Genomic DNA, 15,335 nt, shown 5'->3' with positions numbered 1-15,335 from the left:
ATGGGGTGTGTGTGTGTGTATAAAGGAATAATTGGTATTATGGTATATATTATGGTTTTATATATATATATATATATATATATATATATATATATATATATATATATATATACACACACATTATGGTATAATTATATATAATATAGAATATATATTATATTATGGTATATATATCATAAATATACCATATATACTTATACTCTCTATATTTATGGTATATACAGTCAACTTCTGATATTTATTATAATCAAATACATCAATATTTACCTTTGCAATATTTTAATGTTATATTAAAGCATTCATCCAAGGTCTGGATGAAAATTTGTGATACGATTGATTATAAACTTTAAATATTGGCATTTAACTTTAGAATTTTATTCTACCTGAAATCAAATTAAATTGAATGGTGTTTTAGACAGCTTTTTTGTTGCTGTGACTAAATACACCTAAAAGAACAACTGTAGAGTATGATGAGTTTATTGGGGGATCCCAGTTTCAGAGGTCTCAATCCATACATAGTAGACTTCATTCCTCGGGGCTCAAGGTGAGGCTTAACATCATGGAAGAAGAGTTGTGGCAGAGGAAAGCAGCTCATATGATGATCAGGAAGCAGTTAGTGAGAGACTTCACTCACATGATATAAAATAAATACCTCATAGCCATGCCCCCAATGAACCACTTGCTCCAGCCGTACCCTACCATGTTAGTTACCACTCAGTTAATCCCTATCAGAGGTTTAATTCACTGATTGGGTTAAGACTCTCACAACCCAGTCATTTCTCCTCTGAATCTTCTTGCACTATCTCACATTTGAGCTTTTAGAGCACATCTCACATCAAAACCATAGCAAATGGCTAATGGTATGAGAGAGGGATTTGACTTCATTTTTGCCCATGAAAATAGACTCTTGTTTCATCGTGATTTATTAACATGTCTATTAGTTTTTACACTCATGTGTTCTGATACTTCTGCCATACATTTGTTTCTAATTAATCTCTTCCAATGATCCATTTGAGCCTATTGTAAAATTATACTGCATTATTATTATTATCATTTTAAATTAAACCTTAGTGTTAGGTAGAGCTATTACTCCCACCTTGTTCTGATTATGAAAATGACCTGCTGTTTCATATGTGCAAGGGATTTGGAATCACTTAGTCATTTCCCTCATTTAAAACTAATTAAATAAATAAGAAATAGACAAAAATTAATGTTTGATAAACATTGCAATAATTCTACATATGAAACCATGGAAAGGTACAATTTCTAAAATATTGTATCTTTCAATCCATGTACATGCTTTTCTACTTCATTTACATAACCACCTTTATATTACTTACAAGCCTTGTTTTTGGTGGGGTGTACTGAAGATTTAATTCAGGGGCACTCAACCACTGAGCCACACCTCCAGCCCTATTTTGTATTTTATTTAGAGACAGCGTCTCACAGAGTTGCTTAGTGTCCCTTTTTTGTTTTTAAGCTTTTTTGTCTGACAGGTAAACATATGAAGGAATTTTGAATATTGTTGATATCCAGTTTCTTTGCTATTCATTTTTTATTCATTCTACTGTATTATATCTATAATCTTTGCTATTTTGTTTTTGTTCTTCCTGATTCACATCCATTTTAAAGTGTCTTTGTTGTGCTGTTGAACACTTGCTGAAACATTTGGTACACTCCTGAATAGCAGTGGTAAGCCAGCATCTTTATTTTGTTCTTTAATCTCAAAGGCAGTGTTTTATTTTTGTTGTTGACAACATCCTTTATCAGGTCAAGAAGTTGTTTATTTTTAATCTTTCTAAGAGCCATTATTTTGATTGTGTTTGTTTAATCTCAAATGAAGTTTATGTTTCACAAGATGTTTTCTTCTGCATTTATTGAGACAACCAGAACGTTTGATACTTTAGTCTGTTAATATTGATAATATTAATCAATCTTTTAAAATGTCAAATCCATATTACAGTTCTGAAGTAAACCTGGCTTGATCACAGTGATTCATCCTTTTTATACATTGTTCTATTTGGTTTGCTAATTTTAGCTTGGAATTTTGCATCCATATTCATAAGTAATCTTGGCTTTTCTTGTACTGTCCTCTCCTTATACTGGTCTACCTGCCCTGATTTACATTTAAAGTACTAAAAGAAGTCCAGTAAAGATAAATGTAAATGACTAAGAAGTACTTCTGGCCTTTATTAATTTGAGAGATGTATGGACATGTGAAGAGTGTTTCAGTAATTGCTGCATTAAACATCCTGTATGAATGCTGGCATAAGTACAGGGATATTTCTTAAACTAGTGAATATAATTTGAATTATGATTTCTGGGCCTGGGAAAGGTCTGAACAGAACTGTTAGTCTTTTATTAAAATTAACATTAATTTCTGCTAATGTAGGAGAGGCTCGGATGCTGTGTCTCCCTAACCATCAGTGCTAAGGGAGTTTGCTTATTATCCACGTGTGTCTAATGCAAATGATCTGCAGTGAAACTTGCATGGTAGTTCATGTGCCAGTGGGATGCAATGTCTTCTTACCAGTGAGGATGACACTGGGTATCATCTTTTATTGTACATTTGTTCTATGGCCCCTCCAATTAACAGCTAAACTTTAATTTTTCTTCATAGGAAAATAATTTGGTAAAATTATAAGTTCTCAAAACCATAAAGTTGAAAACATTTAGAAGCCATTTGGTTGAATCATTTATTCACTCACTCACTCATGTATACCTATGTTCATTGAGTACCTTAGCATGATGGTATGAGTGTGCCAAAGCTGAGTGTGCATATGGTTATCAATTTCCCTCATCCTTCCCCCAGTTCTGACTGGTATCCACACTGTAAGTTGCTTGGCGTCAGCCCTTTTAGTGAGTCAAATTTATTTCAGCTGTTTTTTGTTCCCTGGGCAAGGGTAGGTGAAGTTGTTAAGACTTGATAGTGGAGAATAACCAGGTACCCAACTCTCCTTAGCTATAATTATAATGCTATAATAAAAACATCAAACATATAGAAGCCAGAAGGAATACAAAAGTGCTTTAAAATTAAAGGGTTTTTTTTGTTCCTCATCTGGCATTCCTGGCTTTGCCCTCAGAGTATTTGGTGCCTCCATTTCCCAAGTCATTGTATGATTCTGGAGATTAACCAATCTCCTTTATTAGCTCATCATTGACATTGCATTTCACACATTTTGTAATCCCAAACTCATTTTTTTTCTTTTTTTTTAAAGCATTTTCAAATCTTTGAGACTCACATCTTTTCTATCTGATATTTTATGATGTCTCTAATCTGTGGTCCATTCTCTACATCATCGCCTTCATTCCATAGAATCTCACAATCCTTAATATTATTTCATGGTGTTTTGCATGTCTAAAATCTAGAAAGCTTACACAGAAGGGACCTCACTTCACTTTCCATGCCACCATTGATGAAGCACGGAGGGAACAAAAAGCAATTTGCATTTTGAAGTGTTCCTCTCACTGGTATGTAGACTTAATTGAAGTAGGTGTGTAGGGGTGGAAATTGGAAGATCTGTGAGGGGAAACTCTTACAGCGCTCCATGTGGGATTGTGTACCTTGAAAACAGGGATCATAAAAAAACAGATCAATTCATTTGGGAAATATTTGAGGGCATAAGTAATTCTAGGGAATTTCTGGTTTCAGTTCCAAAAGGCAATGATCTTGAAAATTGTCATTCTTATTCATATAACAATGGTAATAACAATAAGAAGCAGCAGCTGAAAAATCAATGATTTTTCTTGGATTCATAAGAAAACTGAGGTTTCAGGGCAAACTTCCACCCCAAAATATCAGAGGACATATAAATCCAAAGTCAGAAGTGAAATGTCCTTGTGTAGGACCAGCAACTCAGGAATATTGAAATGGTAACTGGTGGCTAAGTGTGGAGAAACATTATAGGAACTCCTGGGGCTCACACACTGTCATGAGTTTAACCTTCAGGTTAAACTATGTATATATATGAATGTATCATAGTGAATTCCACCTTTATGTGTATCTATAAATCACCAATTAAAAAAAATTATCCATAGAAGATGAGTGGAATGTAGGAAAGAGAACAGGGGAGGGAGAAGGAGTGTAAAGAGAGTCTTGTGGGGCTAGGGATGTGGTTCAAGCGGTAGCGCGCTCACCTGGCATGCATGGGGCACTGGGTTCCATCCTCAGCACCACATAAAAATAAAATAAAGATGTTGTGTCCACCAAAAACTAAAAAATAAATGTTAAAAAAATTCTCTCTCTCTCTCTCTCTCTCTCTCTCTCTCTCTCTCTCTTAAAAAAAGAGAGTCTTGGGGACTGAAATGGAGAAAACTATTTTTCATGCATGTATGATTATGTCAAAATGAACCCCAATATTATTTACAACTATAATACAATAATAAAAACATCAAAAAAATCTTCAGGTACTTCTTTATAAGATAGGTCTAGATACTAGGGAAAGACTTCTAAAGGCCTTTCCCACCCTGAGGAGGGACATTTCTCCTATTCCAGCTCCTTCCAGTTTTCTTATCTCACCCAACAGGATTAAAATAAGCAACAATAATTAAAAACCATTTGTAAAGGTTAGAGCCCAGGAATTCCTGATATAGCCATTGGATGTATTTTAAGGTTATAAAATATTTCCTCTTACCCACTCCTTGCCACCACACCACCAAGACTCTAGAATAAGAGTGGACTGCAGCTGAAAGAGCTAAAAAAAATCAGATGCTAGTTGACAGTTCTTCAGGAAGCTCAAAAAACTACAGAAGAGACAAGAAGGGCACATGTTCAACACTGAATAAAAGATTATAATGCATACCAAAAGAAAAATACAAAACAAAATGTGCCAAGATGAAGCAAGCATCAGATACGGCCTCAGATATAACATAGATATTGAGATAATTAGATTTGGAATTCAATACTTATTATTAATAGGTTAAAAGATCTTATGAAAAAAAGTGGAGGGCATGCAAGAACCACACAGGTAATGTGGGCAGAGAGATAAAAATTCAAAGAAGGACTCAAAAGGAAATATTAAGAAATAAAAAATGGTGATGGGAACAAAGAATGCCTTTGATGGGCTCAGCAGTAGACTGTACACAAAAATACAAAAAAAAATAAGTGTGGAAGAAAAGAATAGAACATGAAAGAAGTATGGAACAATTTAAAATGGCATAACATATATGTAACTGGAATATCAGAGGAGAAATAAGAGAGCAGAGATAAAGAAATTAGAAGTAAAAAAAAAAATGGTCAAGAAATTTCTGTAACTAATGACAGACACCAAAACTTAGATCCAGGGAACTCAAGGTACACCAGAAAAGATATTTATACACACCAAAACTTAGCAAGGTGAGAAAACAATAGACAAAGTATTGAAAGAAAAGGGGGAGGGGAAGGAGATATTATCTAAAGGACAGGGGTAAAAATTATTATGACTATTAGAAACATGCAACCAAAAAAAGAGTAAAATAAAATTTTAAAGATGAACAAAACAAACTACCATATTAGAATTTTATGTCCAATGAAATTATCCTGAAAAATATATAATTCCTCAGATAATCTAACATGGAGAGAATTCATCACCAGCAGACCTTCTGTGTAACAAATGTCATAATTTGTCTGTGAGAAGAAAAATTCTAAGGACCAGAAATTCAAGCTACATAAAGAAAGGACAATTACAGAGAAGGAATGAACAAAGAGAAAATAAAACCTTAAGTTGTCTTATTCTTAAATGACTTAAAAGATAAGTATTTAAAGTAATATTAGCAATGTGCTGGTTGCTTCTGGCATATAGATAAGAGAAATGAATGAGAGATGTCATAAAGGATGAAGGAAAATATTTCTGTTTAACCATTATCACATTACACCCTGTTGTAAGGTGATAGTACAGGATGTGATGTGGTTCATTATTCTTTGAATGTGGCATTATATTAATTAAAAGTATATATTGCAAATTGAAGGTGAACAGCTAAAACTGACATTAAATATAATTGATATATTAAGAAAGGAGACAAAATGAAATTCTAGAAATTGCTCAATTGCAACCAGAGAAAGCAGGAAAAGAGGAAAATAAAAAGTAAAAGTAACAAATGTAAAACAATTAGAAATTAATTATTAATCCATATATTTATAAAAAATCTGTTTTATAAGTGTTGGAAATATACTAATTAAAAGAAAACAAAAAAGACAGAAATACAGTAGTGTGTCACTTAACAAAATATTTTTGGAAATGTGTTGTTAGGTAATTCCATCCTTTTTAGAACAACATAGGGTGTGTTTACACAAACTAACATGGCTATGATGCCATTATATGATATGGTTTAATGAGACCAAGTGTCATATATGTGGTTTTCTCATTGATCAAAACCATTATTTGGTGCATAACTGCATATGATGTCTACTGGAAACAGCTTTGAAAATAATGGCTCATATAAGTTAACGTGACAGACAAGCTTATACCTTGGTAAGATAAATCAAAGAAAGCTGAAGTAGCTATATTGATATCAAACAAAGCACATTTCAGCAGAATGAAAATTATCCAGGAACCAATTCTCTAAGACATATCAATCCTGTGAAAAGTGCACAAGACAATAATTAATATAATTTCAAGTAAAAGGAGACACATCCAACATTAGTTGGAGATTTTAACACTATTTTCCCAGTAATTGATAAATCAAACAGAAAGAAAATCCATAAGTATATAGTTAGTCTAAACAACATATCAATCAAATAATCTAATTGATACTTATGGAGTACTCCAGTCAACTACAACAAAATATACATTAATTCAAGTTTGTAGGAATCATTTATCAAAATTGACAAAACTCTGGGCCATAAAACACACCCTAAAAAATTCTAAATAAATGGAAATCATAGAAAGGATTTCAGTTTTCAATGAAATGAAACTAGAAATCAATAGCATAACAATAGAAATAATAAAAATATCCTAATAGTTAAAGAGTAAACACAACTTCTAACACATAAGTCAAAGAAAAGGTCTTAAGAAAAATTTTAAAATATTCTGAACTAAATGAAAACACAATTTACTACCATATGGAACACAGGGCTTATGGGGAAAGTGATAGCATTAAGAACATATATTACAAGAGAAGAAAGATATAAAATCAGTAACCTAAGCTTTTGCCCCAGGAAACTAGAGAAATGAGCAATTTAAGGTAAAACAAGGAAAAGAGAAGAAATAACAGAGTAGAAATCAATAAAATTACAAGTACAAAGTACAGAAAGTAAACCTTAAAACCAGTACTTTTAAAAGATAAATAAAATTGATAAATCTATAGCTAGGCTAACTAAAAAAAGGGAGAAGACACAAACTATCAATATTAGGATTGAAACAGAAGTCATCTCACTGCCCATGCTGATCCCTCAGGAACTGAGTGGATAATAGAGCAAAACTATGAGGAACTCTATGCTTGCAAAGGAGACGGCATCCATGAAATGAACTAATTCCTTGACCCAGAGAAATTTTAAAAAATCATATAAGGAGGAATAGACAATTAGAAAAGGCTATATGTATTAAATCATTTAAATCAGAAATGGTCATCTTAAAAAGAAATGAACAGGTCAATTCCACCAAAGGAATGAATGGTGCAAATTTTCTCTTCAAAAAAAAAAAAAAACAAACTATAATCAGAGAAGATATTTTTTTAATTCATTCTATGAGGCAAGTATGACTCTAATACTGAAACCATGTAAAGACAAAGAAAGAAAAACAGCAGAGGATTCTCTCTAATGAACATCAATCCAAACATTCTCAAAAAATATTAGCCAATAAATCCAAAAATTTTAAAGATAACTAAAAATCATGACTAAGTTATACAAGGCTAGCCAATTATAAAAGGTAGCCTGTTATAAGGGCTACTTCACCATCAGGAATTTAGTCTATGGAATCAATTATATCCACAAGCACAAGGAAAAAAATATCACACAATCATTCCAATAGATGCAGGAAATCCAACACTCATTTGCAATAAATATTCACTGTAAATAGGAATTGAGAGGAAACTTTCTGAACTTGATAAAGAATATTTCCAAACAAATACAGCTATCATATTTAATGGCAAATTAAATGATCTGGTAAGTAGATACTTACCTGGAAATCACAGCTGGAACAAAAAAGATAAGAAAATAAATGATTAACAGATCATAAAAGAAAAAATAAAACTTCCCTTGTTTGGAATCTGAAATTTAAAAACAATGTCATTTACAACAGCATCAAGTATGTGCAGGATCTGTATGTAGTAAATTATAAAACTCTGGTGAAATAAATCAAAGAATTAATAAATAAATTGTATTCTGTATTTATGTGTTAGAGTCTGTAAACAAGTCTGGATGGCGCCTGGCAAAATGCCAGAGGGAGTGGCTTGTGAAGTAACACCAGGGAGCCATTAAGTGTGGAGATTTCTTATTGGTTGACTGATGTATCTAGTTTATGCTAATTAGATAAGCTGTGTGGAATGTATAAATACTGCTCCTGTCCTGCAATAAACGGCTTCAACTCCTGTTGTATCAACATACACAAGTTGTTCGTCACCCCCCGGTTATTTTGCTGCAGCCGGACTGCAGCATTCATGGAAAAGAAAACTCAGTTTTTAAGCATGTCAATTCTTTTAAACTTGAATCCAAAGCAGTCCCAAGAAAAATTCCCACAAGCTGTTTAGTAGATCTGAAAGACTTATTCTAAAGTTTGTATGGAAAGACAAAAGACTTGGAAAAAACAAACAATACAGAAGAAAAAAGTTGAAGGATTTATACCACCCATTTTTAAGGGTTATCTTAAAGCTACAGTAATTAAAGAATGTAGTCATGGAGAAAAAAAAATAAATGAAGGGAATACAAGTGAAGGTCCCGAGATGGAATCATGCACATTTTGGAAACGAAGCAAGGGCAATTCAATCAAGAAAAGAGTCTTTTCAGTAAATGGTACTGACCTAAAAGAAAAACAGCAATAATAACAAATAACCATGAATCTAGAGATATCTTTTACCTTTCACAAAAATTTATTCAAAATTTATTCAAAATTTATCAAAAACTTAAATGTAAATGCAAAACTCTTAGAATGCTAGAAGAAAAAATGTAGAAAATCTAATTTACCCTGGGTTTGACTGAGAGGATGATCCAATAAAAAAATTGATAATTGTACTAATTAAAATAGAAAATTCTTCTCTTTGAAAGATTCTTTTATAACAACAACAACGACAAAAAAAGATAAACCACATAAAGGGAGGAAATATCTATTATCTTCATAGCTGATAAATGACTTCTGTCAAAAATATATGAACTCTTAAAATTCAAAGAAAACAAAACAAACAACAGAACTTTAAAAATGGACCAAGTTTGACCAGATAACTCACACACAGTTAGGAAACAATATAAAAAAGGATGCCCAACATCATATATAATTAGTGAATTGCAAATTAAGTAACAAGAAGACACCACTATACAGCTGTTAAAATAGCCCAAACCAAAATGCTGATGACACCAACTGCTGGTGAGGATAGAGAGTAACTGCTAGTCACATTCATTGTTGGTGGACTGCAAACTGGCACAGCTACTTTGGAAAATGGTTTGTTAGTTTTTTATAAACTGAACATAGTTTTATGATCCAGCAGTCACACTCCTAGGTATTTACCCTCAAAATTCGTTGAAAACTTGTTTTCACATAAAATCATACAAATGTTTATAGTAGCTTTATTTATAATTGCAAAAACTGGGAGATTTAAGATATCCTTTAATAGGTGATTGGCTATAAAACTGTAGGACCTCAAGACAATAGACTATTTTTCAGTGATTACAAAGAAGTGACAAGCTACCAAAAGCATAAATGATTTATTATTTTACTTAATTTTATCTTGTTGACAGTGCTGGGAATTGAACACAGAGCTTTGTGCATGCTAGACAGTCACACAACCACTGAACCACATCCCCAGCCTCATAAGGCATGGATAAAATTCTAATGGATATAACTAATTTATAGAGGTCAGTATCAAAAATCTAGATACTGTATGATTCCAATTGTGTGGTATTCTGGCAAACTGTAGAGATAACGAAAAGATGAGTAGTTGAAAGGAATTAGATTGGGAGAAGTGATAATATGTGAAATAAAGAATCTTTTTAGAGTTCCAAAGCTGTTGCATTACTTTGTAATGATAGAAACATGACATTTTGCTTTGATCAAAATCATAGAACTTGATAGCATAAAAAGGAAACTTTAGTATAAGAAACATTTATCTTAAAAATAATGTATTAAACAAATAAAAGGTTGGTGGAATCCAGGATGGAATTTGAATGTGGCAAAATGATCTAACTTTATTTCCAATATATTACTGAAAGAGGTGGGAGAAAGGTTTGACCTAAGTAACTCTGGAAATGGGTAGAGTACTCACCAGAGTGCTTGTCAACACCATGGATACTGCTGTATGCATGTATACTCACATGAAAAATTGAGTAACTAGATGTCTCCAACAGTTTCCTCTACCCCAATCCTGCACAAATATTGCCATCTAATCTCAAAAGTCAAAAGTGTACCTACATATTCAAAGGACTCCACAAGATGAAAACATATTCATTATTATGTAAACCAGATTTCTCATCACTGGGTGCAATAATAAACAAGTGGAGAAGACTGGAGAGATCATGTGGTATTGCATTAGAGCTGGGGTCATCAATATAAACTTACATTCACTCTAATGTACATAGATGTGCACACATAGAAATACTTGTGGAGGGGCATATACTTGTGAGTTTGTATGCAAATATGCTTTCCTATTCAGCAGCTGAGCACATGCAGAGGCAAGGGCACTAGCAATGATCACAGCTCCTGCACACATCTTATGTCTGATAGTCTCCGGTGAGAGGAGCCAGAGTTCTTGGAGAAGTGGCAGGAGACTCACAAGAGGGTCTTAGGCCTCTTGTAGTGCCAGAAAGTAAGAAAGAGTTTCAGTAAGTCTCCAACAATAAGGGAATATGTCAGATAAATTTTTGAATAAATAAATAAATGCAGAAGAGACAAATATCTCAGGCAGAAATTCTAAAATATTTAATATTTTATTTTGAAACTACATTGAATTTATTCATACAGCATTATATTTCTCTCTCTCTCTCTCTCTCTTTCTTTCTCTCTCTCTTTTTTTCTTTTTTTAGTACCAAAGATTGAACTCAGGGGCACTTGACCACGGAGCCACATACCCAGCCCATTTTTGTATTTTGTTTAGGAACAGGGTTTCACTGAGTTCCTTAGCACCTCACTAAATTGCTGTGGCTGGCTTTTAACTCAAGATACTTCTGTCTCAGACTCCCAAGCCACTGGGATTATAGGCAAGCACCATTACACCCAGCATTATGGTATTTCTTTATGAAAAAGAAAAAAAAACTTTGTACAAAGTAATGAATAAAGATAGGGTAAGATGCATTCAACAGAAAACTGCTTCTTTTCTTCTGCATTTTTACAGAGTCCTGAGGAATTACAAGTGTAATTCCCAACTCCTTAATTGTAGGCTGCTATTATGACCAAAATATGAGGTGTCCCCCCAAAACTCCTGTGTTAATGCAGGAGTGTTTGGAGGAGAAATGGTTAGATTGTGAGAGCTGTGATGTAATCTGTCCATCCTAGTTTGAAAGGATGAACAGGGTGGTAACTGTTCAGGTGGTGAATAACTGGAGGATGTGGGTAACTGGGGGTATATCCTGGAAAGGTTCATCTTCTCTTCAGCCCCTTCCCCTGCTCCCTCTCTCTCTGCTCCCTGGCTTCCAGGAGGTGAGCAGTTTTCCTCTGCCTAGGTCTTCCACCATGATGTTCTGCCTCATCTTGGGCCCAGAGCAATGGAGTTGGTTGTCCACGGAATGAGACCTCTGAAACTGTGAGCCCCAAATAAATGTTCTCTCTTCTTGTTGGGTACTTTTGTCCCACCGACACAAAAATGACTAACATGGCTGCACACACTGACTTCTCTCAAAGAGCAAAGAAGAGGAAAAGAATGACTTTGCCATGGAAAATAACAATTACCTCAACAAGTGACCCGTGTCCAAATGACATCAGTCTCATTTGAAGGACTGCACCCTTGTAAGAATGATACGTCACCTCTGTGATCTTAGTCCCTAAGTACATACCTCCAGTAGTGATGGATTCCAGTTGAGGGGCATACCACAAAATGCCTGATGAGCCCTGCTCAAAACCCTTGAAGTCATCAAACTAAAGAGTCTGAGAAACATCATGTGCAGACTAAAGGAGACATAACCATGAAATGTAATGCAGTATTGTGGGAAATCCAGGATCACAAAGGGCGAACAAGGGGAAAGCTGAGGATATTTAGAGAAACTGTGGACTTTGGTTCATAATTATCAATACTGGCTCATTAATTGTAACAGATGTACTCCACTAATGTATTCATAATATGGGAAGCTGGTTGGGCATTTATGGGAACTCTCTACACCATGGTTGCAACTTTTCTGTAAAGCCCAAACTGAAGAATGAACTTTATTAAAATAGGGAAAAATGGATCCATTTCCTTTGACTTTCCATTAAGGGAATCAGGGGGAAGGATATGTCTTACCTAATAGTCACAGAATCAGATAGGGCTCCCAGTTCATTATTTTATGTACGACTCTCTTTCAAATTTTCAAGGAAGATGCTTACAGTTAGATCCATACTAGTCTAAAGAAAAGAAAATTACATCAGTTACCCCAGGCTGTGCCATCACAAGGCACCTTTGGATCTTTTTCCTCTTCTTTAATTCTGTTCCATGAAGCTCCTTCCAACATCTTTCTCTTGCCCTGCCCCAGAGATGCTGTCATCTTTAATCTTAAAAGTCAGAAGTTTATCTCTATTTTTATATGTCTCCACATGATGAAAAAAATTCATTCTTTAAGGTCAAAGGCATATCTTTGTCTTTCACAAAATTAAATGTAGTTTGGAAATAGTGGATTTCAAAGTGCATAACTTTAAAGTGGTGGGTTTGCTCTTGGTGTGAAGACCTGGTACAGTAGGGGAAGATTTCACATCCTACCACATTTTGGCCACTGTCAGTTCCCATCCTGAATCTGTGGAAGACTTGATTTGTATCAGACTGAATGCTGTTGCTCATTTTTTGGAAAGCTAGACAGTATTTCTGACATATGATTTTTGGCACATTATTAGTCATGAAGGAAATGTTGAAAATTAGTGAAAACAGATAGAAATGATTGCCTTTGTTATGTTTTGAAAAGCGTTACCTGAGTATCTTAGACACCTATTGTTACAAAATATAAACAAACTTACCTGTATGCAGGGTGCTGCTTAACTGAAGAATTAGTTCTTTTGCCCGTAATTAAAGTACACTTCACCTTCATCCTGATACCAATCTGTTATTAGATATTGGAAGATTATCCAACTTTGGATTTTTCAGCTTGAGATAAAAGTAAATATCTGAAACCTCACTGTAAATTGACAACTTTTCTATATTAAAAAGTCAACTTTGTATTTTTAGAGTGAAGTATATGAATTCTGGTAAAAGCTCTAAACATACATTACAAATAACTTGGAAAAGTCTGCCCTTTCCCTATGCAGGCCCCAGAGAAATGGTCCTCTATCTGGGCCAGCAACTTCCCCATGCATTGCTTCAAATGCAACTTTCCATCTACTCTCTTGGTCTCTTTGGGTCCATTTTTTATCCTACAGTCAGAGAGAACATTTTTAAATGAACCCAATTATGTCACTTCCATTTGTTAAACCCTTCACCAGCTTTCCAATGCCCATGGGCTGAAGTCCAAGCTTGTTACTGTCACCTGTTACTATAGCCAGACTTGCTTGTTTTCCTGCTTCTTCTCTGCATCATTTCATCAAATCATAAAAACCTTCTCAAGGTGCTCATGGGCTCTCTTTTGACACACACAAACTGGCCATTGCTACATTTCCCTCTTCACCTAAAAATCCTGACACCTCCTCACATATTTGTAACTCCACGGAGGGAGCCTTTCTTGACAGCAAAGTTAAGACTAGATGCATCTATAGTATTAGGATGTAGTGTTAGGAGGCCAGCCTCGCATCCTTTAGCCTCACTCATTCCCCAGGGCACAAAATTCACTTTGTTAAAAGAACTTATCATACCCAAACAAATGATTCTGGTTGGGTGCAGGCATTCATTCATATTTAAAAATTTAATGAGCATCTACCAGATGTCTTTTTTCCTTTAAGAACTCAGAGATAAGCACATAAAAACTAAACAAAACAATTCTTGCTCTCAAGAAGCTCTCTCTCTCTCTCTCTCTCTCTCTCTCTCTCTCTCTCTCTCTCTCTCTCTCCCTTCTCCCCAAGGGATAGGCAAAAACAATAACAAAAACAAAAACAAATAAACAAACAAAAGCACAAACTCCCAGCAAGCCTAAGAACTTAAGAATAAGTGAATGAAGAATGGCATTTTAGAAGGTGATAAGTGCTTGTTGACAAGAGGAATGGAATAGGATAAGGAAGTTCCAGAGATAAGGGGATAGAAGTTGCATCTGAAGGTCTGTCCTAATCAAAAACTTGAAGATGGATAGTGTTAGTTACCGTGATTCTGAGTGTTTTAGTCAGCTTTTTTTCTCTGCTGTGACTTAAGGATCTAACCAGAACAAATGTAGAGGAGGAAAAATTTATTAGAGGGCTCACAGTTTAAGGGGTCTTAGTCCATAGAAGGCTGGCTTCATTCCTCTGGGCTTGAGGTGAGGCAGAACATCCTGGTGGTGGAGTGTAGCAGAGGGAAGTGGCTCACATGATTGGACAGCAGGGAGAGAAAGGTTCCACTCACCAGATACAATATATATATACCCCATAGTCATACCCCCAATGAACCACTTCCTCCAGGCACACCCACCTGCCCCCAGTTACCTCTAAATGAACCTCATCAGGGGTCAATTAACTGATTAGGTCAAGGATATAATGCAATAATTTCTCCTCCAAACCTTCTTGCATTGTCTCACATGTGAGCTTTTGGGCGACACCACATCTAAACCATAACACTGGGGAAATTTAAGGTCCTGAGTCTTAAGGTGAGGAAGTCCTTGGGATGTACAGCAATAGCAGGAAGACCAGTATGGCTGCTGTAGACTGGCAGGGAAAAAGATAATAGAGATGAGGTTATAGAGAGTAGTAGCATAGGAGTCTTTTGGGCTGACCTAAGGATTAGTTTTGCCCTCGTTGGGAACTTGCCTCCTCCCCCTGAACTTTCACAGATTCCCATGGAAACAGTGGCCAAGGCAGGACCAACCAGCAGCCTTGGTGAATTAAATGCAGACATTGCTAAGTGTGTAACAGGATACGGAGGAGGGAGGTTAATCTACTGTGAGATTCTTACTGCTGAAAAATACTGTAAAATGA

This window comes from Marmota flaviventris, chromosome 1 (genome assembly GCF_047511675.1).
Source record: "Marmota flaviventris isolate mMarFla1 chromosome 1, mMarFla1.hap1, whole genome shotgun sequence".
Taxonomy (NCBI): domain Eukaryota; kingdom Metazoa; phylum Chordata; class Mammalia; order Rodentia; family Sciuridae; genus Marmota; species Marmota flaviventris.
Note: the sequence above shows the minus strand (reverse complement) of the source record.